Source organism: Pongo pygmaeus, chromosome 5, assembly GCF_028885625.2.
Source record: "Pongo pygmaeus isolate AG05252 chromosome 5, NHGRI_mPonPyg2-v2.0_pri, whole genome shotgun sequence".
Taxonomy (NCBI): Eukaryota; Metazoa; Chordata; class Mammalia; order Primates; family Hominidae; genus Pongo; species Pongo pygmaeus.
Window position 1 is genome coordinate 2,392,038 of NC_072378.2, and position 21,896 is coordinate 2,413,933.

Here is a 21,896-nt window from a genome sequence, read left to right on the forward strand (position 1 = left end):
TTAGCTTGATTGTGGTAGCCATTTCACAATGTATATGCATAACAAAACATTATGTTGTACACCTCAAATGTATATGCTTTTTCTTTGACAATCATAGAAAAAAGAGATAGTACGCAGGGTACTTTCTGGCTTGAACAACACAGTCCTGGAGGTGAGAAGTCCAAGGCCAAGGTGCAGGCAGGGTTGGTTCCTTCTGAGGCCTGTGAGGGACAATTTCTTCCATGCTTGTCTCCTAACTCCTGGTGGTTTACTGGTAATCTTTGGTGTTCCTTGGCTGCTCTCTCCTTCAGCCTCACAGGGCAGCTCTTCCTGTGTGCCCATCTCTGTGCTCAAATCTCTTCTCTTTACGAAGACATCAGTCATATTGGATTAGGGTCCACCCTAATGACCTCATCTTAGCTTCCTAATTACATCTTCTATGACCCTATTTTCAAATAACGTCACATTCAGGGGCACTACGATGTTAGATTTCAACATATGAGTGTTTCATGGGACTGAATTCCGCCTCTAACAGGTCAAATAGAGTCAAAACAGACCTCTAAGTAGGATGTGGAACTTGGCTGTTGCTAATATCTCTGAGATTAGAGGAGGGGTCCCTTTGGCCTGCAACCCAGACCCCCGGGGAGGGGACACATGTGCTGGTGCTGATGACTCAGAGGGGATGCAATGACACTGATTCTGCAAATACTGAAAAAACTTCAAATGTGATTCAGCTGTTGCTACAAGAAGAAACTGCAGCTTCCAGATTGAAGAAGTCTTGTTGGGATGAAACTCACAATTGCAGGCAAACAGGAAGCCAACAGGAAGGAGCAAATCCCTTCTTCTTCCTCCTCCTTCCGGTCTCTCCCCAGTCATGCAGTGTGCAAAGCCTAACAGGGAGCGAGCTGGAGTGCAGACGGTGGTTTGCAGAGCCCTTGCAGCAGCATGACAGAGAGGCTGGAAGGAGGAGGTCGGGGCAGGGGCCAGGCATGCAGTCTACCCCTTTGTCCACTCACCTTCCAGACACACCCTCTTCTATTTGGAATTTCATACTATGACAAAACCAACTCGGTGTTTTCACCTAATGAGAGGCAACTATCCTTGGAACAAGCAAAGGTGTTTCTACCCTCTCCTCAAAATGACGAAAAGCAGCACTCATGTCCAGCTCTGGGAGCAGGCTGGGAAAGGCACACCATCCGTCTCTGTCTACGTTAATCAGTCCTCAGATTCAGCAACAATCCCACCTGCATGTATTGTTACCTAAAGACTAGACTGTAAAGTTACCTTACATCAAAACTTATATACATTAATAACATTTCTATAAATACATAAAAGGTAAATACAGCTGCTACCATCCCTGTATCTGTAACTGATCATGAGATGATAGTTGGTATGATTTTAAACATCTTTATTGATGTATAATTCACATATCATAAAACTTGACTGTTTAAGTGCACAATTCAGTGGTTTTTCATATAATCACCCAGTTGTGCAACCACCACCACGAACACTCTAATCATCCCAAAAAGAAACCCCGTACCCAGTAGCGTCACTTCCCATCCTACCCTCCCCTGAGTCCCTGGCAACCACTAATCTATTTTCTGTCTCTGGAAAGACATGTGCCTACTCTGGAGACTTCATAGTTCATATAAATGAAATCATATGATATGTGACTAACTTCTTTCACTTGGTGCAGTGTTTCCAAAGTTCTTGAGCTTTCTTCATAGCTGATGTTATAATAACTTAATAAATGGCACAGCGGGTAATAATAATACTCATTCCATGGAGTTGTTATGCACATTACACAAGTTAATACATGTAAATCTCTTAGAACAATGCCTGACGCAGTTAATGCTTAATAAATTAGCCTATTATTGGTTGTTTCACGTGGTATAGAAATATTTATGGAGATAACGATAAAGGTGTTATGTTCTGGCTTTACTGACGAATCAGCAGATGTTTTTTAAAAAACAGGTACATGTTTAAAAGACAAAGTAGTGAGCACCAAGATGCTTGATGTGAATTGAGATTTGTCAAGTTGCCAAGTTTCATGGTATATTGTCTAGTACAGGATAAGGTCAACATACCCCTATTCTACTCACTCTATAGGAAGAAACGTAGGGTAACACTTCAAGTTATTGTATTCTAATATTCCACTCCAAAGCACGGGTCCCCCAAATGTGTTCCTCATATTGAAACTAAAATGTGTATTATATTTGTACTTTTCTCATCTTGTTTTTTTTTCTCCCCCAAATTAGGTTGCTGCAGTCTCAGGCTTTGTAATTACTAATATCAGAGGGATGAGGAGGGTGCTCAGGTACTCCCTTTGGAAAGGGAATCAGGCTAGAAGTCACCTAAATCTCACTGCTATTCTATCTGTAACTCAGAGTCATTTGGGAGGATTCCTTGTTTCCTATGCAAGAGTTCCTGGTGCCTACAGGAGCACCTAGTGGACTCATGGGAGTGGCCTGCTGGCCTCTGAGGAGGAGACAAGCTGTGGTCTCGAAGGTCGAGAGGGACTTGACCTGCTCAGGTAGGAGTGAGGTGAGCTCAGGACTGAAGCAAAGCTGAGATCCTCTGGAGCTGACAGTCCCCATGCTCTTGGAGAGTGAGTGAGCTTTGGTCGGGCAGGTGTGCAGACTGCCCAGGCCCCACACTGATGATGGCTCTGTGAGGAGCAGAAAGAGCTCCCCTCTCACCTGTCCTCTGAGCACCTGTCTGCTGAGTCCGGACTCTGTGGGGCACCCAAGAAGAGCCTGGGGCCTTGCATGCCTGGGAGGGAAAGCAACCAGTTTCCCTTAGCTTCTCTTATCTCAGCATTTAAGACTTAAGGGCAGTTCTCCTGGCCTGTAGTTTACAAGATTTCTTTAATGAGTATTTTTTATATAACAGCATTGCCAAAAATGCCTCAACCTCTTCTCTTTAATGTAATATTTATATTTAGTAAAGGCAGTCTAGTTTGTTTTTATAATATATTTGTGTATTTAAAAGAATAGAATTGGGGAGTTTTAATTTAAGGAGTACAGAATTTCAGTGTAGGAGGGTGTAAGAGGCTTGGAGATGGACAGCGGTGATGGTTGTACAACGTGAAGGTACTTAATGCCACTGAACTGCTCACTTAAAAATGACTAAGATGCTAAATTTTATGTTATGGATATTTTATCATAATGGTTAAAAGATTTAAATAAGGGCATTGAGTCAGACCTAGACATAAATGTTTGCTCCATTAATTAAATTGCTTATACTTTCTTTTTTTTTTGAGACGGAGTCTCGCTTTGTTGCCTAGGTTGGAGTGCAGTGGCGAGATCTCAGCTCACTGCAACCTCAGCCTTCTGGGTTCAAGTGATTCTCCTGCCTCAGCCTACTGAGAAACTGGAATTACAGCCACCTGCCACCATGCCCAGCTAATTTTGTATTTTTAGTGGAGATGGTGTTTTGCCATGTTGGTCAGGCTGGTCTCAAACTCCTGACCTCAAGTGATCCACCCACCTTGGCCTCCCAAAGTGCTGGGATTACAAGTGTGAGCCACTGTGCCAGGCCAAATTGGCTATACTTTAGAAGGCCATTTCCTCATTTGTAAAATGGAATAATAGTCTCTCCCTCATAAGGTTGTTTCAAGGATTAAGTGAAGAATATATATATATGTCTCCTCCCTCCTGATACACACACACAGCAATAAAAACAACCTCTGACACGTAGGTAAACTCAATGTTACTATAAACAAGCTAAGTGGCCTTTATAGAGAAGAAAAAGTAATATCTTTGCCTCATCCATTGCAAGGTTCACGGCTGAGTCTCCAATAAGAAAAGACAGATTAGCAATAGAAAAGCATAATACATTTACTTAATGTAGTTTTACATGACACAGGAGGCTTCGAAAATGAAGACCCAAAGAAATGGGGAAATCTGTGTGCTTTTAGGAACAGTCGTGCAGAAGTATGACCAGAGGACAAAAGGGTAGGATCTAATGGTAACAACTAGGGGGATCTTAAGGCTAGTTTGTTCAGATTCTTCTTGGTGTTGGTGTCCCTCTGTGACATTCTTTCCTGTCTTCAGGAGACGAGCGAGGGAGAAGGAGAAGGTCAGAGTGACCTTCCTAGGTCTCATGACGTGCTTCAGGGAAGAAGGGAATGGGAAAGGGAGAGTGGCCTTTCTGCTTCTGTTTTCTCAAGTGCTGAGATGCCATATTTTGGGGTAGCATGTTCTGAACCCTGTCACTGTCTAAAGTCAGACTCTCCATCTGGGCCCTGGATCCCATCTCTTGCTTACTCAAGGGCATCAGTCCAGCATCCAACGAGCCTCTTTTCCTACATCATCAAATCTTCCTGCCTTACTGGATCATTCATATAAGCATGCAGATATGCTGTTATTTCTTCTGGCAAGAGAGAAATAAAACCTCTCTGGACTGCAATTTTCATTCTATCTATGGTTCTGCTTTGCTGTCTTTTGCAAGAAAAATCTCTCAGAAATGCTGTCCACATTTGCTGTTTCCAATTCTTGTCCTCTCATTCTTTCTTAAGTTCTTCCAACTGGGCTTCTGATGCCATCATTCTACTAAACCTGTTCCCTTTGAGGTTACTAATGATGTCCACATGGCTAAATCCAATGGCAAATTCCTGGGCTTATCAACTGACTCCTCCTCTGACCCATTGGCAACTTCCTCCTCTTTGACACTCTTTCTACCGTTGACTTCCAGAACACTCCAGGCTTTCTGCCTGCTTTAACTGGCTACTATTTCTCCATCTCTTTTGCAGGTTTCTTCTCCCCTTTGGGACACAACAGTTCAGTGTTCTGAACTGGTTACATTCAACCCTGGATGATCTGATGACTTAGGTCTATATGCTGACAATTCCCAGATGTCTGTCTAGCCCAGATCCCCCCACAACTCTAGACTCCTATATCTAACACCTCCACCTGAATTTCCAACAGACAGGTCCAATTTAGTACAACAATAGCTGACCCCACAGAGAGTCATCCCCATCTAGTTAATTGGTGACTCCACCCTGCCAGTTGCTTGGTCCAAAAATGTTGGTGTTATTCTTGACTCTCCCACCACATAATCCAGGAAGAAATCATTTTGACTCTGCCTTCTCTTCAAAAATATATTAGAAGCTGATCACTTCTAACTATTTGAGCCACCACGATGGCTTTCTTTTCTGGACTACTACAATCAGTTTTCCAGCTGGGGTCCCAGGCTGCCACCCTAGCCCCTAAAGTCCATTATCAACACAGCAGCCATAGGAAATCCTTGAAGATGGGGCTGACACCATGTCACTCCTCTCCTCTGTTCAAACACTGTTCCCAGTCCTTCAAAAGGTCTTCAAAGCCCTGACCCCACCCCACCACCTCTCTAACTCACGGAGGTCCAGTGGATGGCTCTCCTGCTATTCCTCATCATTCCTGGTACTCTCCATCCTCAGGGCCTCTGCCTGGAATGTGCTTCTGCCCACAGCCCATATTGATAATGCCTTTACCTCCTTCCAGGTTTTGATCATCCCTCACCTTCTCAATGAGACGTGCGTGGCCTACTCTATTTACAATCCTGTGACAACACACCTTTTCCACAGCACTGACTTTGGGGCATACTAAATACTTATTGTTAACCATCTGCCTCCCTCCTGCTAGAATGTAAGCTCCATGGGGCATTGGCTTCTGTCTGTTTTAATCATTGATGTTTCTTCTGCACAGAAACAAGGCCTGACACATAGTTAATTGTCTCAAGAATATTGGATAATGAATGAATGAATAAAAACAGCTGTCAATTTTTGGTCTCTTCTAATCTTTACGCATTCTCTCATTTTGTGATATTTCATATAATGTGATTTTACATATATGTTTTGATATTGTTATAACAGAACTTTTATTCTTATTAATTTAATGTGCAGATTATATACATATTATATTGATCAGCTTTTTCTGAAAAGGATCAGATAGCAAATATTTTAGGCTTTGAAGGTCATGTACTATTTGTCGTGTGTGTGTTTTGTGTGTGTGTGTGTGTGTGTGTGTGTGTGTGTGTATGATGTACTAAATTGGACCTGTCTGTTGGAAATTCATGTGGAGGTGATAGATATAGGAGTCTGGAGTTATGGGAGGATCTGGGCTAGACAGAGGCATTTGAGAATTGTCAGCCTATAGACCTATGTCATCAGATCACCCAGAGGTGAATGTAAATAGAAAGGAGGTAAGGACTGAGGACCAAGACCCAGAACACTGAACTGTTGTGTCCCAAAGGGGAGACAGAACCCTCAAAAAAAGACGGAGAAATAGTAACCAGTTAAAGCAGGAAGAAAGCCTGGAGTGTTCTGGAAGTCAAGGGCAGAAAGAATGTCAAAGAGGAGGAAGTCGCCAATGGGTCAAAGGAGGAGTCAATTGACAGGACTGGGAATTTGCCATTGGATTGAACTGTGTGGACACCATTGGTGACCTCAAAGAGTGATGGTGTCAGAAGAGAGATATATATATACGTCTCCCAAGTCTTTACATTCTTAGCTTGTAGGCTGTTTACAAATACCTGCAGAATTATATATTATGATTAACATAATTAACCTCATCATTGCACGTATTATTTCCAGTATGTTACTATTACAAATTCTATTCAATTAATAAACTTTTGTCAGTTGCCTTTACTTCCAGTTTTTCCTATTTCATTGTTTTCCTTATTATTTTCCCATTTTCTTTATTATTTCTTTTATTATTTAAGAAGTCAAAGAACTATTCCCATTACATGGCATAAATTTATTATTTGACCTTTTAAAATTGTTCTATTGTTAATATTTTAATTCTAAATACATGCTCACTATAGAGAATTTGGAAAACAAAAATTTAAAGAAGAAAATATAAATCACTAGTAGATACAATACTCAGGAGTAGCCATTATTAATGTTTTGCGGACTTTTTCCAATGATTTTTTTCTAAGCATATGTATATGTTCTTTAAAAATAACAAAATTAGGATAATACTATACGTATATACAAGTATTCTTCTTGAAATTCTTTTCTTAGTCATGAAAGCATTTTCTAATATGATTAGAAAATATGTTTTTTTCAACAATACCATTTAGATGGCTACATAATGTAACATTAACATTATATAACAATTTATTGCAATGCTTTTCTGGAGTTTCTGACTATTTTTAGGTTGGATTCCTGAAGGAGAATTGTGTTTGTTTAAGTCTCTTTTTTACAAATGCTCTTCTAGAGAGGATGGGCCAATACCTGGTCGTTTGAGCAATATGGGGTAGGGCTGTTTTTCTGTGCATCCCTCACCGTCAAACTAGGGACAGTGACAATTCAATCACTCAGTCACTTCTCAACATCCCGACCTTGCTGGATAACTGCTATATCTTCTCTGATCTTTTATCTGTAGCGCAGTTTTTAAGAGCCCATGTTGTAGAATTACACAAACATTGGTTTAAATCTTGGCTCAGCTGCTTAGTAGTTAGTCTGACCTCGGCCAAGTAGTTACAGTAATTGATTTCCTCACATCTTAAATGTGGATGTGATATCTACTTCATGAGCTGCTGTGAGGATTAAATGACACAGTGCAGGTATAGTGCTCAAGACAGTAGTTCCCCTAGAAAGTTAGCTCGCCTTAGATCTAACTCCTTCTATGAATTGTCTCTCTCTCTCTCTCGCTCTCTCTTTCTCTCTCTTTCTCACACACACACACACACACAAACTCACACACTTGTTTTTTTTTTTTTTTTGAGACAGGATCTCACTTTGTCACCCAGGCGGGAGTGCAGTGATGCAATCACGCCTCACTGCAGCCTTGACTTCCCAGGCTCAAGTGATCCTCCCACCTCAGCCTCCTGAGTGGCTGAGACCACAGGTCCGTGCCACCATGCCTGGCTATTTTTTGTAGAGACAGGGTCTTGGCATGTTGCCCAGGCTGGTCTCGAATTCCTGGGCTCAGGAGATTTGCTTGCCTCAGCCTCCCAATGTGCTGTGATTACAGGCATGAACCACCACACCCAGCCCACTTTTTAAAAAAATGTCAGATTTCTTTTATGACTTTTCTGGGCTCTTGAAATTTCCAGTTAAAAATTGTTTTGTTACTTCCAGACAAAAACGTTTCCTTTTGCCATTAGTCTTCAGGTTTACCTAGTTGACCCTTGATGACAATCAGAAATTTATTTAAGATAATTTTATTGGTAGTTTTGATTTGTAAAGGAGAACATCAGAGTTGCTGCTCACCTGGGCTCTGCCCAGTGGTCTGCTACTTGGCAGGGCAGCCAAGGCATTTACACCTCCTGCAAAGCTTCAACCCCTTCCAGAGGAGCCTATGTCTAAGCTGAGAGGCAACTAGCGAGGTAAACAGGACTGAGAAAGCCATTCCCAAAGAGAGAGGAGGCAAACCAGAGGGAGATGTGGGGAAGGTTGCAGCCAAGCTGCTGGGAGCTACAGCCCTGCCAATCTGCTAACCTGAAACTCCCATGTGGGAGTCATCAGGACTATGGTGGGCAATTAAAACTCACATCATCACATAGCTCTGGTAGAGCACTAACTTCTGCCCATCTCCCTTTCTTTCTATTGAACTCCTTCAAATATGTTGTGACTAGAGCCTCTAAGGTGGAGACCGTTTTTCTGTCCTGTGTGTTTCTCGAGTTGAATGTGTCTCTCGGCTATCTGGGTGGGTAGGGGCATAAGCTAGTGACATACGATGAACCTCCTTGACCTTCACACTAAGATCCCTCTGACACTAGTTGAACAGTTAAACTTGCTGAACTGGGTCTCCCCAAACTCGTATGTTAAAGTCCTAAATCCCAGTACTTAAGAATGTGGCTATATTTGGAAATGGGTTTTTTAAGAGGTAATTAAATTAAAACAAAGTCATTAGGGTGGGTCCTAACCCAATCTGACTGGTGCCCTTATCAGAAGAGGACATGAGGACACAGACATGCAGAGAGGGAAGACCGTGTGGGGACACAGGGAGAAGCCAACCCTCCACCAGCCCAGGAGAGAGGCCTCAGGGGAAACCAACCCTGATGACTCCTTGATCTCAGACTTGCAGCTCCAAAGACTGTGAGGAGACCAGTCTCTGTTGTTCAAGTCTCTCAGTCTGTGGTGCTTGTTACACTTTCCCAGCCGCCATACTCTCTCCCACCTGGATCCCTGCAACAGCATACACCTGGTGTCTCAGCACTCACTTTGCTGCTGAGAAATAAAGATAAAATCCTAAGCCCCTCAACCAACTGAGCAGACACCCTCTTGGCCAGGGGAACCCTAGAGAAACTGTAAAAACTGAGTTCATGGCCATGATGGATGGAAGGTCAGACACGCCTTGTTATACCTGCTCCCTTGCTAACCACCACTAGGTTTTCTTCCCTAATGGTTAAACAGAAACCAGCTGTTTTGAAAGACTAGCTCCATTGCTGATTTTGAAGCATCCCCTGACTTCTGCCCCTCCCTTTTGTGGTTTCAACACAACTGCATTCCTTCCTGATAAGAAACCACCAACCACAGAGTGGTTCTGCTGAGTCTATGGAGGTTGCATACTAAGGGTTTTCCTGTCCTCCACTTCACCTTCTGATGTCAGAGGGCCAAACACTCCACTCTCAGGTTATGCTAGCGCTGTCATTTTTTTGTACATGCCACCCATGAAGAGGCATGAAGCTCAATTACACATGTGCACGTTTCTCCATTCGTGCCTCCTCCTGTAGCTTACTGAATATGTGCATTTGGTCACCTGGTTCAGCATAAATCCCTTTTATATTCTTCCCACCTTATAAGTGTCTGTTTCTAGCTTCTGGCCAGAGGCTACGCTTCCCAGCCTGTCAGAATGGCTACCCTGCAGGATACAACCCTGTATGAGAAATCTCTCCTTTCCAAAAATATGAACCTCATTATTCAGCTAACACTGCCCAGCAGGCAGTGTGGATCTCAACACATCACTTCAACCCTTCTTTGGCTCTTCAGATAAACCCTCTGGTCTTCACCACGGCCCTCCAGGCTCCTGCTCCAGGTTCCTTTTGTGCCTTTTTTCTCTTCTTCCTTCATGCCTCTATCTGTTCCTCTAATGCTTTTTTTTCCCTGCCCCTGAGGACCTTGGTTTGCACCAGCCCCTCTACCCAGACAGCTCTCTGTCCTGTAGCCATCTGTGCATTACTTTCCATTGCACATCAAACATCCCTTCCTTGGAGAGGCTTCCCTAGTTATGTGACCGTATAACTCCTTGGATGTCTATTTCATGTGAGGTAACATATTTGCAATTACCATAAGTAATAATTTGAGAAATTAATCATCCCACCTTTGCTTCCCTATAGCTCTGCACTGTCCTGTAGGACACTAGGCACTGCTGGAAGCATTCCATAGTCTGTGCTGTCTAACACAGTAACCATTAGCCCCATGTGGCTATTGAGTACTTGAAATGTGGCTAGCATGGTGTATTAGTCTGTTCTCACACTGCTAATAAAGACATACGAGAGACTGGGTAATTTATAAAGGAAAGAATTTTAACTGACTCACAGTTCCACATGGCTGGGGAAGCCTCACAATCATGGCAGACAGCAAATGAAGAGCAAAGTTATGTCTTACATGGTGGCAGGCAAGAGAGTTTGTACAGGGGAACTCCCACTTATAAAACCATCAGATTTCTTGAGACTTATTTATTATCACAAGAATAGTATGGAGGAAACTGCCCCATGGTTCAATTAGCTCTACCTGACCCTACCTTTGACACATGGGGATTATTACAATTCAAGGTGAGATCTGGGTGGGGACACAGCCAAACCGTATTACACAGCATGTGATTTTTATTAATTTAAATTTAAATTCAAGTAGCTACATGTGGCTGGCAGCCACCTGGTTGGCCACACAGCTATGGGCTGCCCGCTCTGCACAAGCAGGTGCTAGTCTCTGTTGCTGCCCATGGTTCCTCCCACATGGGCATTTAAATATCTGTGAATAAATAAGTGAGTTTAACTAATTTAAATTTAACTAAAGAGGTTATGTATTTGAAACCAAATGTCACATATAAAGAATATTGCTGGTATCACATTCTCAGCAGGACAAACTCTGCCATTATTCTTGTTGCTTTTTTTCCCTTTACCAGCAAAATTTGGGTTGACGATGAGAACTTTTTTAGGAGGTACTATGTAATGCATCACTTGATTAAAATGGACTGATTTTCCACATGACAACTAGATGGGATTGCATATGCCAATAGATTTTAGAAAATAAGATCAAGAATATAATATAGACCAGGACCAAATGAAAATTAAAAAGCAGCAAGTAAAAAGCTAATAAAATTCTTCAAAGAAGCAGGCAAATATTCTTAGCTTAAATCAAAGATGGATAAAACAAAAGTTTTGAGCTGTTAGACTAACTGAATCCCAGGATCTAAAGAGAACTTTAAGCATAGAACTTGCTCAGGTGTAAGACTGAGTACCCTCCAGGAGAATGCAGTACGTCTTCTCTATAAACACAGAGCTGGCCAGACGCATTGGCTCACACCTGTAATCCTAGCACTTTGGGAGGCCAAGGCTAGGAGATCACCTGAGGTCAGGAGTTCAAGACCAGCCTGGCCAACATTCTGAAACCCTGTCTCTACTAAAAATAAAAAAATTAGCCAAGTGTGGTGGCAAGCGCCTGTAGTCCCAGCTACTCGGGAGGCTGCAGCAGGAGAATTTCTTGAACCTGGGAGGCAGAGGTTGCAGTAAGCCGAGATGGCGCCACTGCACTCTAGCCTGGGCAACAGAGTGAGACTCTGTCTCAAAAAAAAAAAAAGCAAAAAATAAATAAATAAACCCACAGAGCTAACTCCTAATTAGCATTACCAGATAAAATTCATGACAGTTAAATTTGGATTTCAGATAAAGAATGAATAACTTGTTATAGCTTATAATAAGCTATTCATTCTTTATCTGAAATCTACATTTAACTATATTTCCTGTTTTGAGTTTTTTTTTTTTTTGCTAATTCTTGCAGGCATATTTAGAATACACGGGAATAAAACAGCCACAGAAGATGAAAGTGTGCCAAGTCAGAATATACATAATTTAAAATTTAATGCCAAGGAAGTCACTGAGAGTTTTTCCTCATTCTTGTACCTCTCTCTCTTTTTTTTTTTTTTTCCTCCTGATCATGTTCCCAAAAAGCTAGACCAAGTTTTGGCATCTTTTAGGGTTTTATTCCTGTACTGCATGATGACTTTTTTGATGCTGAGAGTTTATGAGCTTTATCAAGCAGGAGAAAGAAGGCAATAGTCATTGTATATGAGCTCCTAGGAACGAGAACTTTGCCGTAATAAATTCTATAGCCTCAGGGCCTAGCACAGTGCCTGGCCCAGAGCTGGTAATCAACTGAGGTTGGCCGTTCCTGTAGATACATCGCAATTATGTTTGCAGTAGTGATAGAGAGGGACAGAATTGTCACTGATGTGCACACGTGCGATTCCTCTTCTTATTCCCATTGTTTTTCACAGCACCTCAAATATAAGAGAATCTCAATACATGCTCATTGAACTGAACTCAGCTGATTTAAGACCACGAGATTCTTTCCTATTAGGGTAGATGTTTCTTGAGAAACATTTTTATTATTTAGCATGTTGTGGAAATTCAGATTTGCTAAACACCTCATAATCATGATTATTATTTGATTACTTTTTATTCCTTTGGGCTTCTTGTTCACAGCACACAATCCTCTCTGGTGTGACAGATCTTGGCCTTAGTAATTCCAAACCTCAGCACTCTCTCATCATCTCGCCCCAGTGCAATTACATGAGTGCTTGGGAGCTGGCTGAGTCAGGAAAGTGGATATAAGTGAAGCAGACAAGGTAGAAATGAACAAAGCGACATCTGGAGAGGACCACAGCCAGGACTCAAATCTAGCCTGTCTCCAGCTCACCTCCTCCCTCCTCGATCACCGCCCCCTCCAAATCAGCACGTGATCGATCACAGAACTATTCACATGGGTCGGGTTGTGCTATCCCTGCTCAGCCTCAAGCCCCTCCAGGTAGGCAGCACCAAGGCATATTTATGGTCATTTTTCCAAGCACTGTGGCTATATTTGTGTCTGGCCTATATCCTTTGAAAATGATCCTATGCGTAAACTCTTAAATAATCTTTTAAAAATCTCTAACCTCTTTGAATTTTCTACACCAAGTTCACATAGGAATTCCAGCTTGGCCATGGCCACTTTAATTAAGTTAGATAGAAAGAAAATGAAAACACTAGTCGTCCAGGTGGTAGCATGTGTGGGTTTAAGGTATGCACACACTTTCCTGAATTTCTAAGATAGATTTTTATGGTTTTAATCAAAAGTACAAGCTTCCAGGATAATGCTAAGAGATGGTCCATTGAACTGCATTCTTAAACTATGAAAGCCTTCCAAATCATCCTACAATCCCTATATTGTAAAATTTTATGTCTCAACTATATTTAATTTTCCATCACCCAAACTCTTGGCTGGACTTCCACATTTTCTCAATAATGACTTTTCTTTCTTGGCTAGTCATGTTACATTTAGCAAAAGCTGGGACGCTGATCACCTCTGCCCCTGTTCCCCTCTATTGGGTCATTTCTGATGCTGTCTTGGACTTCTTTCATCACATTGTAGGTCTCTGCATCACTCTGCTCCACGTTCATGAGAAACTGCTTATTTGGAAATCCATCCAAGCAGCCCCATCAGATCTTTTACATCAACTCGCCTAAATCTGCAATCTACACCATTGGGTGCAGGAAAGAGGCCTTCATGTTCTTGCCTGACCACAGGGGAGCAGAGTGTGGTATCTATTAAAATGTTTGTTCAGATGCCTCACAGTGCTGGAATATCTTACAAAGGGGTAGAAACACTGCTTGTTCACAAAGAGTGTGTGGTTTCAGTGGAAAGAGAGGTCTAGCTCTCCTTCTGTCTCACACCAAACACACTACAGTCTTCTTGAATCTTGTGCAATGATTACATGATTACGCTGAGCAGGAAGAAGTTGGGGTGAAGACAGAGCGGGAGGATTTTCAGGCTCTCCCAGTGAACAAACCACAGAGCGCTATTCCAGAGACTGTTACTCTAGCAGAATGGAAGTGTGCTGTGGAGCTTCCATCTCACCCTTGGGGCTGGGAGGTGTGATCTGGTCTCTTAACTCTCCCACGTTGACTCTCACAGGTCCTCCTGAAACTGCCTTTGCAAAATTATGACAGTAAGAGAACTCTGACATAGCTAACTTCATTTGGCTTCTTAGCTCTAAGTTCTTGTTCATTGCTGGGCATAGGCCAAGCTAACTTTGGGAGGAATTTAGTTTACAGTTTAACCTTAAAGCAAGGATGATAACAGCCTTTCACAAAGCTATGCATTCCTAGTTTAGATACCAAATTGCCTTTGAAAAAGTAATGAAAGGCCACAAGATTAGGGAGGGGTCTGAACTCTGCTACGATGTAGGCATAGTTAAAGGATAACCAGCCATTGTTCCAGTGGTCATAAGATCTGAAACCTCCCCAACTGCTCCTATTGTAAAACCTAAGATTGGTGTTTGAGGCATTTTTCAAACTCTGCATTCTGATGGATCAAGCTGGCAACCCCCAGACTGCTAGTTCATCTGGTCTTGTGGCCCCTACCCAGGAACTGACTCAGCACAAAAAGACAGCTTCAACCCCCTGTGATTTCATTCCTGACCCAGCCAATCAGCATTCCTCATTCCCTAGCCCCTCACCCATCAAACTATCCTTAAAAAACCCTATCCTCCAAATGTTCAGAGAGGCTGGTTTGAGTAATAACAAACTGCTGTGCTTCCACGTAGCTGGCTCTGCATGTATTAAACTCTTTCTCTATTGCAAAGACCTGCTGTTTTCAGTGCACCAGCTTTTCTGGGCAGTGGGCAAGATGAACCTGTCAGGTGATTACACTCCTGTGTCACACTCAAAGCTATATTCATGCTGAAACAGTGTCACTTTGGGCCTTGGATATGCCTTTTCCTCTAACTAAAACATCTTTGTTCCTCCTACACATTGTGTGGCTGCATTCCTATTCAACCTTCAAGTCTCAGTTTTGCTGTTGCTCTGGTGGAAATCCTTCCTGTAAACTTCGAGTTTGGGTCAGGTCCTTCTCAGTGCTCTGGGCTTACTTCTACTATTCTTTGACAGGCAATTTGAAAGATGTCTGTTTGTCTACCACCCTGTGAGCACTCTCCCTGTCTGTACCACACACACACGTACGTGTTTAGACACACATACTTTGGAACAGACATGCCTATTTAGATACATACACACTAGCACACATATACACACAGGCTATGAGTATCTTCAGGGCCACAACAATATTCACTGTTCAATGTTCACCAAGATCCTTGATCATAGTAAGTGGTCAATAAATAGTTGCTGAATAAATGTTAAATGAGGAATGATGTGCCAGACTATGCACTTCTCATGATCCACTGCTGTTAAACATTTGATCAGGAATTTTCCATTTTTTTGATTCTAGCTGAGAATCCACTGATAACAATTAGGGCTTTGAAGTCCAATTACTTCTCCCAGTTCCCAAAATACACCCAATCAGATAAAGTTTGACCTGTCAAGAGCAAGGCAATGTCATACTCTGAATAGTTTCTATCAGAGACTCAAGCAAATGAAAACAGTTCCTACTCTTGAGCAAACACTGTTTGTATTGAGAGTGGGCTAACAAGAGCATAGATAGATTAGCATATACCAACAAGGGAAGGATCATAATAATGTCAACTGTCCAAGATCAACCCACAATACAGATACATGCAACAAAATAAAATAACATCGTGAACCACATGCAGCAACAAAGACTGAGAAATTTCAACCTCATGAAAAATATAAGTGCAGAAAAAATATATGCATATATGCATACACATGTGTAGATAGATAGACAGACAGATAGATGTATGGATGGAAAATCTAAAACATAAAGGGGGAAGCCAGTCTGTTATTTTTACTTCTTAAGGCTGATGAGGAGATGAGCAAATTTGCCCTATACTGTACTACGTTGTGTTCCATGAAGGGTAGGGAGTGAGAGGCATTGGGTGAGATCAGAGGTAAAAGCTATAGAGAGAATTTGAGTAAGGAAGACAGGTCAAACAGCTCATTCTAGCACTTCGTGCTGGGGAAGGCTTGGGTGGGTGTGGGTAGGAAAAGTGATGCAGGCAGGCTGAAGTAAATAGAGAACTAAGCTGATATTAAGATAGGGAAGAGATGGGGGTCAGCGTGAACTATCTGCCCCATCCCTACATGTGACCCAAGCCTTAGCCTCAAGAAACCTTCAGTGAAGTGCCTTGGTGCTTTCTAGAATAAGAATTGCAATTCTTTTATTTTCCACAGCCACCAAGACTGTGCCTCAGGACCCAGTACACATTGTGCAAAACAATGATGATGATAATATCACCTGACATTTATATTGTACTTTGCAAAGCAATTTCACACTTCATATCTCACTTGGCCTGTACGTTTGAAGAGATGCTGCTTCTACGCCCCACCTGCAAGGCTTTGGGCTGCCAGGACATCCTTATTCGCTGCAATTCCCACCTCCGAGGCCTTTTTGTAATGTGCTAGATTCACATGGGCCTTAACAGTGACTCAATCATGCATGGCCTTCCAAAGGCTATATCCCAATACACACCTCAAAGAGTTCCCTGAGGCATATTATCTTGCTGTAAAAGAAGATTTCTTTATTTTTGATAGTTCAGAATTTCCTTCCAACGCTCATGTTTCTCTCTATGAGATAAATCTAAAGACCCCGGTGACTCAAAGTGTGGCCCATGGACCGGCAGCATCAGCATCACCTGATCTTGTTAAAACTCAGACTTTCAGGGCCACCCAGCCCTCCTAGGATCTGCATTTTAACAGATCTCCCATGGTCCTGGGGGATTCCTGGGCACCCTAAAGCCTGAGAAACTCTGCTATAATGGCCGCACATACCTAAATAATGTTGAGTACACAGAGGGAAAATTCTTATGATTTTGTTGATAAATGCAGTATTCATTACAAGCCTTCATCCCATATATCCTGTTAGCTTTGCTAGGTTACTGAATACTCACTGATATTCTTGATACTTTTAAACATATAGTGAGTTGGGGAGAGGGTTCCCAAAGTCAACGTCTGGACCTCAAAGAGTGTCCAGAAGTGGGAGTTTTAGGAAAAATCACAGACTACTGTTGCATATTGTTTGAGATAAATACTTTAATTCCTGGGTGATCTTGATTAATCTAGTGTTAAAATATCTAGAATTATAACATGTACTCAATGAAAGCCACTTTATTTTAAACATCCAGAAGACTAGAGATTGGGATGTTCTCTGGTCCACATAGGTTTCACATGATTTATAAATAGACAGAAAGGCCATTGTTTTTATCTGTCAGAGTACATTAAAGTCTACCAAAAGAATTAGGAGGGGGCAGCTAGGCGTGGTGGCTCACGCCTGTAATCCCAGCACTTTGGGAGGAGGAGGCAGGTGGATCCCCTGAGGTCAGGAGTTCAGGACCAGCCTGGCCAACATGGTAAAACCCTGTCTCTACTAAAAATAAAAAAATTAGTTGGCCATGGTGGCATGTGCCTGAAATCCTAGCTACTTAGAAGGCTGACACAGGAGAATAGCTTGAACCTGGGAGGCAGAGGTTGCAGTGAGCCAAGATTGCCCCACCACACTCCAGCCTGGGTGACAGAGCCAGACTCCATCTGAAAAAAAGAATTAGGAGGGGAGTACTTGAATATCAAGTAACTGATACAGTAGAAATTCATAATGGCAAAGTTTGAAGTATCCAATGGGGTAATCAAAAAATATTGCCTTCTCCTCTCTACATAATAGACAGTAATTATTAATGGTGGTCAAACCAAGCAATCTACACAATAGGAAAACCCTGATGCCTTGCTTGAAGGTAGAGATTGTTCATTACTCTTCTTCTCTATATCCAAGGTCCTAGCACAGTATTGGACACAGAGAACATGATAGTTAAATACTTTTTGAAGTCAAGGACTCAAAGGTCATCTTTCGGAGAGTTTTGCTAATCTGTTCAGGATGAGAAGAACTGACATATTTGAGAAATATTTAGCTGGACACAGCTTCCAAAAGAAAAGAAGCCTCAAACCATGGCCCTAATCGCTTCTCCCATGACCATCATACTGAGTTTCTAAATGTAAAATACCTGAAAACATGCCCCAAAGTGCAGCAGATCAAGATGCATTTCCTGGGTCAGTGAACATGTGAATTGATTGCTTCAAGTCCTCCACTTGCCTTCCTTATGGAGTCTCATTGTCACGGCTCTGGGACGGTTACAGACACAATGCTTAGTCCAGCAGAAGCTACAGCCAGAAGAAGGGCTATACAAAGATAAGCCAAGTGTTGAAAAAATAAGTTCTTATTCTACACAGATTTATTGCTGAGTCAGAACAGAACTTACATCTTTTACTTTTATCTATTTATGTATTTACTTATTTTAGAGACAAGGTCTTACCATGTTTCCCAGGCTAGACTTGTACTCTGAGTCTCAAGCGATCCTCCTGTTTCAGTCTCCCAAGTAACTGGGACTACAGGTGCATGCCACCATGCCCCACTAGAACTCACATCTTTGGAAAAAACTTTCTCGATAAAAACAACAAACTGTCTTTTCTAATTATAATATATAATTATTTTAGAAAATACAGCAAAGCATAAGAAGAAATTAAATTTCCTCATACCTATCACTGGGAGATAGCCATGAGTATTATTTGGAGATATTTTCTATTTTTTTTTTTTTTTTTTTGAGGCAGGGTCTCACTTTGTTACCCAGTGGCATGAGCTCGGCTCACTGCAACCTCCGCCTCCTGGGTTCAAGCGATTCTCGTGCCTCAGCCTCCCAAGTAGCTGGGATTACAGGTGCGTGCCACCATGCCTGGCTCATTTTTTTGTATTTTTAGTAGAGGCAGGGTTCCACCATGTTGGCCAGGCTGGTCTTGAACTCCTGACCTCAAATGATCTGCCTGCCTTGGCCTCCCACAGTGCTGGGATTACAGCCATGAGCTACCGCGCCCAGCCTTGGACATACTTTCATTTAATCTTTTTTTTCCTGTGCACATATACATTTATAAAATTGAAAGCATTGCATTCCTGATTTTGTGTTTTACCTTTTTCATCAAATACTGTAGCACAAAGTATTTACCATATTAATAAACATTTTTTGAAAATACCATACCGATGACCACACATATGCACATATACATATAAAATATATATAAACATTCTTCTATTGTTGCTATTCTAAACAACACTCTGATAACTCTCCTTGAATGTAAATCTTGTCCACATTCTGATTATTTTCTTGGGGTAGTTCCCTAGAACACAGAAAAGGCTTTCAAAAGAACAGCAGGATACACGTGCCTTCAAGTTAAGCTAGAGAAAAGCCATGGTTGGGCATCATCTCAGCCCACCTTCAAGGCTCGTGATCCCTTCGGAGACTCGGGCCCCCCCGGGTCCTGGAGGTCTTGGCTGCAGGCCCATCAAACCACTGAGCTTCTCTTTTAAAGTTTCTTAAATTTCCTGGCTTTTAAAAGAGAGAGAACTTCTTCAATATTTGTTCCAAAAGCTAAGGGAAAAAGTGGAAGGGGATGTATATTATTCCTTGAAAGAGAACGTAATATATTTTTCATCAGTGTGATCTTATCCCACACATCTTTGAAGGACTAGTATTAATTTAAAGTCTACTCGAGTTCATAAAATGTGCTTTTTCCTTACAATGACCTTTTGTTAGAGGTATTTGAGATTTGTTTTTATAAATAATTCTCACTTAAATGAGAATCTCTTTATAAAATCATTTCAGAAAGCAGTTACACTGTATCAAGGGGCAAAAGATTACCTTTACCGGCTGGGCACGGTGGCTTATGCCTGTAATCCCAGCACTTTGGGAGGCCGAGGCAGGTGGATCATGAGGTCAGGAGTTCAAGATCGGTCTGACCAACATAGTGAAACCTCGTCTCCACTAAAAATACAAAAAATTAGCCGGGTGTGGTGGTGTGCACCTGTAATCTCAGCTACTTGGGAGGCTGAGGCAGGAGAATTGCATGAACCCAGGAGGTGGAGGTTGCAGTGAGCCGAGATCGTGCCATAGCACTCCAGCCTGGGCAACAGTGTGAGACTCTCTCTAAAAAAAAAATTACCTTTACCAAAGTTAGAAAATGCATCTGCCCTTTCTGAAATGAAATAACTTCAACCCCAATTTTAGCAAGAATGCATGACTTAAGTATGTATAGACTTTAATAACAAATACAAATGTATAGTAATATATAATGATATACACAGTGGATAGTCATTTGACGTTTACAAAACATTTTCCAACCATGATCAGTTTTGATAGTCATAATAACAGAACTTGAGGCATGACTGATATTATTTCAGTTTTGCTGTTGAAAATAATAAGAATTAAGGTTAAGTAAGCTCCAAGGTCACCTTCCTCCATGATTGGTTAGCAGATGAGTCCCCTCATCCCTACTGCTACACGGCTTCCCTAAGATCCTTTGTGAACTTGGTAACTGATTAATCAGTCTTAGTTTTAGTTCCATCTTGCAGAATATAAAGGTGACCTTCTCCCCACCCCTCATAGAGATATTATATAAAGACAAAGCAGTCTGAAAATTGAGTACACACACACAGAGACAGACACAAGCATGCATGTTCACGCATCTCCTATTTACAAAAGGATTGAGGTGGTCGGTAGCCCTAGTAGGGACAGGAATAGTTTCACTAAGAAGGGCAACAACCAATGAAGGTTTAAAAATTAAAGTGACAGAATCTCTACCATTTCTTTATTACATTTTGCATGATATCAAAATGGAAATTTTTTTCTTGTCAACGACTCCTTCAAAAAATAAAAGATGCCATGCATTGATAAAAATGTGAAATAAGAGGTAAAAAAACCCAAAAAACTAAAAACTAAAAACAAAACCCCAAACTAGGTTGCTGTGCAAGAAAGATGAAGAAGAATGGCTCTACAGGCGAAAAGATAAAATACAAACCCAAGGACCCAAGTTTCCAAAGTCCAGCTCAGAAAATAATATGTGTAAACGCTACTGAAGACTTGACTTTTCCCGGACTTCAATTTTTGTTACTTGTAACAAAAAAGCAAACATATTTCAAGGGCTGTTATTCAGAATGTGGTTGGCTTGTATGAGATTGCTTTGTTAAATCACTTCTGTAATTTTACCCAGCAAAATCTTTTAAATAGTAAACCTTGGAGAAAACTAATACAATGTGAAATATGCTGCAAATATAAAGTGCAATGTAAATGCTTCCTGATGGGGTGATGAAAACACAGATGATGTCTACAAATTGCCAGTCCTGCCTCTGACTCGACAACTAAGGAGTGAGTTTGGCAACTTTAATCTTTCAAAGTACAGATTTTTAAAAAATGAACATGCAACCCCTTCTGACAGATGTTACCTCTCCAAGCAACACCTGATACGTAAGTTTCAAATAATGTGAAGATAAATTTGGCTTCTTAGCTATCAAGTCTGAAACAAACAAGTCACTCCTCTGATCACTTGCAGCCTCTCTGGAAGGATGGGGCCCCTCCTCCCTGAAGAGCATCTTAATCATGCTCTGCTGAAAGCAAGGCTTGGAGCAGCTTTCTTTTCTGTTTTTTCCAAATCTATTTTTTATTGTATATATTTATTATTTAAGATGTTTGATATGATGCCAGGCAAGCAAATTAACATATCCATCCTTCCAAAGTTACCTTCTGTCTTTTGTGGGTATTTTGTTTGTTTGATTTTTTTTTTTTTTTTTTTTTTTTTTTTTTTTTGGTAATAGCACCTAAAATCTACTCTCTGCAGCTTTTTCAAAGGCTTCCAGACTTGGCCACTTCAAAGAATCTTTAGAGAAGAGCACATGCCACAACACCAGGGCTTACGTTTTCACCAAGTTTGTCGATTTCTAGGTACATCTTGATTTAGGTTTCTGCAAGGGAATTCCTTTTTCCTCCCTCCCTTCTACTGTTCCT